Raw genomic sequence first — 9,770 nt, forward strand, 5'->3', positions numbered from 1 at the left:
GCTGAGTCTTTTTGAGGTCTTCGTATCAGTGATGAGCTCATCATGACCTCAGGTGCACACTGTACACTAGCTACTTATAAGTGTATATTCTCATCTGAATAGCAAAGCAGTTCTTGGGATTTAACTGTTTTTGTTTCACAGCCCTTCAGTCTTTTCTGATTGATCTTTATTCAGATTTTGTATTTCTTTCAGTGTTAATGAACTTAGTGCTAAAATACACAATGCAGTATATCAGTCAGATGAGCCTACAGAATTCTTGGTCATCAATAAACTGTCCTTGAGAAGTAGTGTCTCAAAATAGAAGGCATCCTATAATGTCTGCTTAGGACTTAATTAAGAGGTATACATAGCCAAAAGTACACAGAATTGTGTAATTCCTTTTTGCACATTTATATTGTTTCCAGATTGTCTTCTATAGACTTTTCCTGTCCTGTAGAAACTGTTGCATTTTTACTTGTCCTGATTAAGTTAATGCACTCTCTTGTGGTTCTGGTTGAATTGCTTCCATTCCAGAAAAATATTCTGGAAACATTTGCTACCACCTCACAGTAAATAATTCTTGCAGTTTGAGCCTTTTTCTGTGAATTTTTTATATCCTTTCAGGAAATATCTTTTCTTTTAAACCAAGGATAATGAAAATGGATTGACAAAAATAAAACTGACCTAGAGCTTTATGCAAAATTAAATCAAATGTTGTAGCTTGCTAAAATTTGATTTTAAATAATCTGCAAATGGAATATGTCAATCTTGAGAGAAAAAAATACCATCTTTGTGATTCTTACACAGAAAGTTGCAAGAGTGCTCTATGTGGTCTACAACAGCCTGAACTATTCTGCAATTGGACTCAGTGATCGTTGTAGATCCCTTGCAACTGAACTACTCTATTCTGCCCTACAGCCTTATTCTGGGGATGTTGGATTTGGTTCAGACAAATATCTAGACTTTTAGATGCTTATTTAATTGAACCTCTAAACCCTTTGAGGCTTGCCCATCTCCAATTTAAATATTCCCTCTGGTATCCCCTCTGGAGGAAAGTTATCCAGCTGTAAGCTTTACAAAAGCACACCTGGCAAAACAACATCTGCCTGACAATGACTTAGTGAGCCTCAGTAAAGGCTGACATATGTGCACATACAATTGGACCTCATAGCAACAAAGCTTTTTACATATTAGTGTACACTGGGGAGTCCTGACTCCTGACAGAAAAGTATGATGGTTTTTACACTTTAAATTACAATAAAGCTTTATCTACAGATGGCGCAAGATACAACATGTGCTGCCATACAGCTGGCAGGTAATGGAGGTCATATTCATAACTGCCATTCTCTGATTTCCAGCATTTATTTAGATGCAGTTGTTGCAACCTGAGCTTAGCATTTTTGGTGGGAGTCAGTTCCAGCTGTTGATACTGTGCTGGCTCAAAGCCTGCAAGCTCCAGTACCGATGCAGATGCTTCTATTGACGCATCAAGATTATGAAATATAATTCCCTCTCCTCTATTACAGTATCTCTTTCCAAAGGTGTGGAGCACAGTTTATTGTGGTTCAGGCAGCTAGCGGAGGCAGACAGTGAGTAAGTTACCAAAGTTGCTCTGAGATTAGTCAGCTGGAGAGCTTGCCAAGCCATGGGGGCGTGCCAAATGGACAGGCTTTGAAGATAGGGAAAGTAAATCTTACATGCTCAGGTTCTTGAACACTAACAAAGAGGTTTTAATTCTGAAGGGAAAAGGACTGATACATAGCCTGCTTTCTTACACTGACCTTTTTTTAAGGTTATAACAAATATTCCAGGAAATATTCATACTTGGCCAAACTATGGAAGCAGGATACAGGCCAAGAGACCAGCATCAAAGTGAGGGTGGGATAGAAGGAAATTTACCTCCATCAGGCCAAGCATCAGCACTACACTGTCTGCTTCAGAGCTGTGGAAGCCCCCCTAAGGCAAGTTTGCTTTTTTTCCTACTCCAAGCAATATATTCATCTGCATATTCAGCCACAATCTCAATACGCCCAAAAGTTTTATGTTGGTGGAATTAAGGAAGAGAGATGTGCATTGCAGAGCTCTGCTGAGTTGTATAGGACCGGCACTGCTTTTAGGAAAGCAGGCAGCACTTAAAATCTGAGCCATCTTGTCCAAAGCGTTTCTTGTGACATGTGGTGGTGTGGCAACATGCTGCCTCTCAGCCCACTGCCATACTGCAGATTTTTCCAAAAGCATAGGAAGGTTGTGGGATGAGGTGTAACCAGCTGTAACCCAAGCTAGACTGTTAGCAGCAATGAGGCTCATCAAGAGGTAAAACTACAGTGAACAGCAAAGGTATTACTTTTAATGCTGTGCACTGCTTGCTCTCCCCTCTTTTCTATGTTCACATAGACACTTCATATTCTGAAATCACATGCATTTTCCTGGAAATTGATGTAAGTATTGATTAGATGCAGGCTAACATCTGCTTCTAGATCTGGAATCAAATAGCCTCCTGGGATCTGACCTCAAGGACCAAATCTTTAAATGAGAATTTAGGCAGCATATTATAGCAACACAACTGGCTTGTTGGAAGTTTGTATAACATCTACCAAACTGAATTTCCATCAGGTTACAGTACTTACACACTTCAGTGGCTTACCTTTTATTCCATTTAACTATATTTCATTTAACTCTTCCTCTGCTGACAAATATTCAGTTTCCAATCTCTTTTTTTTTTTTTTTACTTTTTTTATAACTTCAATAGAAATTGAAGTAAAACATATGTTCTCTAAATTACTAGACTTTTAGAAATATTGGAAATAACTGAATTGCTTCAGATTCATATCCCAGTATTAAAGAGAGTAAATTTGATGCAAGCATAAGAGGAAGGGCTTAGGCAAAAGTAGAGCTAATCTGCTTCAGTGGGAAGGTCCAAAGCTGACTGAATAGCTAGCTGAAATAATTCAGAAATAAAAAAAGTTTGAAATATTGGCCTCTTCATTCATTCATAGTGAAGTTTTAAATGACTGTCTGCTCAACCTTCTGTAGGACAATAACTGTTAAATAATCGTATTAAAACAGTTAACAGAAAGGATGCCGGTAAAAGTCAGAGGAAAAGTGAGGCTAATGGACTGAGATTGATTACTTAATTCAAGGGCTTTACCCTGTTTTTGTTCAGCTCATAGGAAGGGAAACAAGAGGATATTTGCTTCAGACATGGACTATAAACTGAACTGGTTACAAAGGACTATGCCAGTTAAGCATATGTATTTCTTATGCTCAACTATGCATTTAAATTCAACTATCAAACACCAGTACAACATTTTAAAGGAGGAATACTGGTAAATCTAGCCCCCAGAATGTTTTAATTAAAATTATTTTAAATAGCATTTACAAAGTTTATATTTTTAAAATGTTTCCTGCATATTGACTGCTAGATGTTTTTCTGATATTTTCTTTAATGTTGAGGTCTAATCCTGTGTTTTACTCTGTGAAATACTGTGAAATGGCAGAACCCCAGACTCTGTTTCAACAAGGAGTTAAGGTGAGGTGCAGGAAAAAAAAAAGACTGCAATAGCTGTGCAGTCTTGTGTGTACTGTCTCATCACCCCTCTACCATTTCAGCCATACCATAGATATTTTTGGATGCTATCACAGCATCTTTGGAACAGTATTCCAGCTTTTGTCAGACTTCCCCATTTCTGGAAGCCTGCCTCTGCCTCAGCTCCAACCACAAACATCCACAAAATAGAAATCCAGTCTTCCTCTAGGAAATCAGTACAAGATTACCCAGAGATGAGACCAGAATACCTCTTATTTTTTTTACCTCCGTCTTTGAACCCTTGGAATTACAAAGTAAGGCATTCATTAGTTCAAAGTAACACATTGATGCTACTGTGAAATAACCTTGTCTGAGATCACACAGAATTGTGTGCTAACGCCTTTCCCAAATTTACTAAGGTCTTCAGTGAAGGTATGCCTGAGCTGCAAATCTAGAAAAATAAAACATACTTTGTTTAGTTACAAAAAAGCCCACAAGAATGGAATTAATATGTTTCCTGGCCTGTTTAAAATTTATCAAGTTGCTTGATGACAATTGACATTCTTGTCATTTTCAGATGTCACTAGCCATTACTTGCTGCTGTGCTACTTTAAATTTGAAGTTCCAAAGGAGCCCTTCCTTTGCTCTTTCTTTCTTGGTTACAAAAGTCTTCCTACTGTGCTGTCTAAGGACTTGGAAAAGCATTCTCAATACACAAAACTGAGTACTTCAAATTTGGAAGGAGGGAAGGAGATCTTCAGGATCCTGTCTGGATGTTGTATGGCTGCATAAATCTGATTCCTGCTGTGTATAAACTCAAATCTACTATTCAGAACTTCACTAGATGCTTGTTTTTAAGTGTTAGGATTCTTATATCTCACATTGATTTTGCAGAATTCTCCACTAAGTTTTCTTATGCAGCTCATAAGAATACATACTTATTAAGTATACGTGTATGTACATGTAACATGCTTGTGTGTACCCATATAAAATGTTTTTAAAAAAATTGTATAATTACCACAAAACTGTATTCCATGACTCAAATACTCTAATTACAGGATTTGCTGCAGCATATATTACAGGATTACTACAAGAATACAGAATGTAAAAAATGAGTGCAAATTAACAAAATAAAACCAAAAACACTAATTTGCAATTGTAAGCTTGTAGACCTAAGAAACAGGAGCAATTAAGCCTGCACATCCATCTAATTACTGGACCGTAATTTTCAAGAGGCATCTTTCTAGCGTTCTAAACTTTTCTTACGTTGCAAGTTGTTTTTATTCTTGTTTGTATAATTTGCTCATTAAAAAAGACAATTGTTCTGAATTTAAAGAAAAAAACCAAACTAGTTAAGCTGATCATTTCATGTTATTCAGATGAAATACGAAAGTCACAAAAGTAAGCCACATTATTATAACTGTTTTTATCATTGCATAAGGACAAAATTTACATGGCTCTTCTTGTGCAAGGCACAAGGAATTGATCAACGTATCCACTACCATGATACTGAGAAGTATATTAGCATACACATATTAGGGTACATCATTTTCATTCGTTGAGATGAGAGTCCAAAAAGGGACATTAAAAAGGGGGTTTATTTTCCTATGCAATTAACTGTGATCTTCCTTTCTGCAGGATGACATTACCAAGTAGCCAAGAGCTGGTACAGTCTATTTTTCCTTTAAAGAACTTTCTCTTTGTAGGATATTTTGAGTAGTCAAGGATAAGATAACAAGAATAAAGGTGAGTTGCATCTACTCAACTTCTAACTTCTAAATAATAATATAAACACAACTTTTCTTGTAGATATGTTATTCTGTAACAGTCTGACAGATTTATTTCCTTCTACTCCAGTATACCACTGCTGAGTTTATTAAAGAAATCATTACAAAACTAGTTGGTGTAGAGAAGAAATACTCAACATGGACAATTATTCACAATATAATCAATAACTCTGTGTAGAAGCAAATTTTAAGATAAGGAAGGTTACCATAAAGACTACTAAAATTATCATATTATTCATTTTTTTTTCTGCTTATTTGCCAATTAATCATTTTTCCAAAGAATTCAATAAATTAGAGTGGAGGTAAGTAACAGACCATCAGATTGAGATCACACATGGATTGTATGGTTGCTTGTGGGAAAAAAAGTCTTCACTTTGGTTTAGACTTTTTTTTCCTATGGAAGTTTTTCTTCATTTCTATTACATTAGAAAATAGTATTTAATTACTTTATTTAAAACCTTTACATAATTTTTTTTGGCTTTAACTTGGGCAATGTCAGAGTGGTGGTTAATCTAGGATTAGGAAGATTATGACACTTGGTGGTGTAGCAACCACAGATTTATTGTTTGTTCACTGAAAAACAAACAAATGACCTATAGATTTTCAAATTTCTTTTCCCTACTGAGCATTTTACATGCAGTTGCTAAAACTAACCAAGTACATAAGTGAGAGAAAATGCATTTTATATTGTCTGAGTAATACATGCTTAGACAAGGATGAATGCAAGTCCCATCTTAAGTGGGTGGGGGTGCTGTAGGTTCATGAATTAATTATGCAGCAGGGTGAGAGGAATAAAATACCATGATAGCAGGGAAGCAATTCTCTTCATAGGTCTAGGAAATCAGTGCTTAATTTATACTGTCAAGACACTTGATACCTTCTCCCATGACATCCTTATAACAAAGCTGAGGAAGTGTGGGATAGATGAGTGGACAGTGAGACCTGGAGGTCCCTTGATTCTGTGATATCAAAATAAATAAAATTTTTAAAAAGTGGAGATTCATAGAACTGACATGCAGTTCTAGGACTCTGTAATTTGATAACAAGGTGTTAAGAGATCTCCCCAGTGTATCCTTCTCATCTTTTTCCTCACCTTTATCCCAGAAATTTGGTAGCATATCGCCCAGATAAAAGTAAAGGCTACTGGCTTCAGAATAATGCAGCTTCTTGATTTGTCTTCCAGGTTGGCCATTGTGAAATGCTGCTCCTGGGAGGTCATAAAATCCTCGGGATGTGGGACTTCAAAGTACATTTCAGTCAGTCAAAATATGAAATTTACCCTAAGCCCCCTGGGAAATGGGAAAAACTGCTACCCTATCCTACCTGTTAATGGTATTAGGTGAACACTATTGAAAGAAGATGGCACAGGATACAGAATCATGTGTTTCTTCCATAAACAAGCATCTTTTGATGCTTATTTTTCTTAAATCCGTCCCCTAGGTAACAGAATATGGTAGAACGTACTTAATGTTGGAAGCTTTCCATATTTACTTGCCATAACTGCCCTGAGAGACTCATTAATGCTTTAAAGCTTCCTATTAAGTGGTAACCTCACAGTATTTTCTTTTTAATAAAATAAACTAGAAGGTGAAAATATTTTGTGTTTGTTTTTTAATTATGAATGACTGTCTCAAAAAATTGCTCCTAATTTGTTGGATTACTTCAGTTTTATGTCCTTTCATAGACATGTAAATGAATAATGAAAAATGTGCAATAAAAGCAAACAATAATTATTCATATTGACCTGAGGCATTTAATGAAACAGAAGAGAGTCTAAAGAAACAGATTTCCTATAGCACTACTTTCCTAAGTATACTAAGGTAATTAGCTTTAAGAGGAGATAATTTCAGTTCACTGAGGTTGCTCTTTTAAGTCTTTCTGGGAAATTTGGATTTTCCATTGATAGTAGTTTTAACATGTCACACTGGAGCCAGAGCAAATTAAAGTGAAGAGCTGCACAGTCTAAACAAACAGTCCTTCCCATTATCAGAAGATTGACAACATAACAGCATAAACTATAGCCACATACCCACAAGTAATGCAGGAACAATTAACAAAATAATAACACTGCAATCCATAAATAATATCTGATAGCTTTGACTGACTAACATTTTACGCTGTCCTATTTTCCAAGACAATGTGCTACTTTCCTACTGATCTTAAGGAAATAAGAAATATTCCCTCTGTTCTACAGTCTTCTTTCTTGATCAAACGGTGACATAGCAGTCCTGAACAATTCCTCATGAAAACAGCTTACCAAGTCCTCAAAATGTCACCAAACTACAGAAAACCTTCACTTGTATTTCCATCTTGAAAGATAGGATATTTGTGGTGGGGGTCTTTTAGCAATTTTTTTCACGTACTGAGAATTTCTATTTTAAACAATAATTTACACATGCATATTATTTTTGTACAGACATCTTCTCGTGTCACCTATTATTTTTTCTATGGAACCTCAACATCCATTCTTTACCTTTTTCTGTACTATTTTGGATGCACCCCATATTCACTGGTATGCTCCTTCTCTTCCTTGCACAGGCAGGGCTGGGGTCCTTTACCAGGTCCCCACCTGGGTCCTTTACCTAGATCCAGCTGAGACTTAGTCACAGGTGGCCACGCGGCCATCACCCTACAGTGAGCGAGGGGATGAAGCCATCTCAGCAAAAGGTGATGAAGAGCCAGAGGATGATACATACTTCAGAGTGTCCAAATGAATCCTTTAGCTGCTGGGTGTAGTCTCTGCTGCTGACACCCTGAGCATGATAATATCGTGCTTTATGCCTCCCTACTTTGCTTTGGTTACCCCTCCAGCAGGGCCTTCACCTCAATGTCAGCTACAGCCAGGATGGGAAAAAGCCATTCCATTATCTTTTTTCAAGTGTGTGTTATTGCAGAACTTTTGATGTTTAAGATATGCTTTTTTCCTTTACATCTCTGACTAAGTTGAAAATAAATGGTAAAATTGATGGCAGTGCCTCTCACACATCTCATGTACTTACGGAAAAGAAGTGCTTGAAAAAGACAGTGCCTCAGTGAGCTCCCTTGCAGGATAGCAAGCAGAGGGAGAAGTATATAAAGACGACTTTAGCACACAGAGTGAGCACATGCATCTCAACACAGTCATTTACCCAGCTACCCTAACGCTGCTGACAGAAAAGGATATTAGATCTCTTTATGTAACACCTTGTCCTCTCCCGGCCTCAATGTTAAAAATTTAGACCAAAGGCTGCAGAAATGTGACTGGGAACTATGCGGAGAAAGAAAAAGCACAGTAAATGAATTTTGAGTGCAGGATGTCAATACTGCTCTTAAAACTGTCTGGCACAGCATGGAGGAGTCTAATAATATTGGTTCCTTTTTTGTTGTTGTTGGTTGTGATTTTTTCCTTCACTCTAAGGTACCATCACTATGGAGGCAGAATTTAAAATTTTTCATTAATGTGAATTTAATCATTAATTCTTACTTACAGATATTAAGGATATATTTTCTTGTGCTTTCAATTTGAATTATTTTTCTTCCTTTCTGCATCGCATCAGTGAAAAATCTAAACCTGCAAGCTGTTATTTGTGTTTTCTAAGGAAAAACAGCATTTCAAAAAAGATAAGAGAGATGATGTTTCTCTTACAATCCCCAATATGGAGAAAGCTCATCAGTAGTTTTCCCTCTATAAAAAAACATAAGTAAAGTTAAGCTAAAAGTTAGTTGTGTATTGTTATGGTTCCATGCTAATCATGGCAGTAATTGTAAGAAGATGCAATTAAAATATTGAAAACCTAAGTGAATTAGGAGCCTACATGACATTTTAGAATGACCTGAGTATTAGGAACAAACATTTTACCCAGACTCCTACAATCAAGACCAGATGCTGTTCTAAATACTACACTGTAATCCAACCATATTTTTATTGGATACAGTACAGGAATTACAGGGTGAAATTCCATGGTTTCTGTTATGTAAGAAGTCAGACTACATGATGGTACAATCTCTTATGTCACTAAAATGCCTGAATAACTGAAGATGTCTTCCCATCTTATTTGCTCAAATTTCATTTGCCTGGTTATTGTGGCATAATAATCCCACTCAATCTCCAGCCACTGGAAGAGTTTTCTAGGGAAAACTTTGCAGACAGGATCTGAATTGTTTTTAATGTAATAATTGGAAAAAAAATAATATTAATAATAATAATAAAAAAAATCCCCAAGCCCTGGAAAACCTTGTCTGGCATTTTCAGCTTGCTTTATATGTTTATCTAACTACAGAACAAGCTGAAGGAAAAGAAAGCATATCTCCATTTTGCATACACTTTAAAGCTGTTACGATAAGGAAATACACTGAGGAATGCATGCTGGCTTTGTATCTTAAGCATCACCTTTATCAGAAAAAAAAAAATGGAATACAGATAAATAGTGGGTAGTGGGATGTGTTTCTGAAATAGGACTTCCCATTACTTTGCAAATTACATTGTTCATTTTTTTTTT

Source organism: Meleagris gallopavo, chromosome 4 (genome assembly GCF_000146605.3).
Source record: "Meleagris gallopavo isolate NT-WF06-2002-E0010 breed Aviagen turkey brand Nicholas breeding stock chromosome 4, Turkey_5.1, whole genome shotgun sequence".
Taxonomy (NCBI): Eukaryota; Metazoa; Chordata; class Aves; order Galliformes; family Phasianidae; genus Meleagris; species Meleagris gallopavo.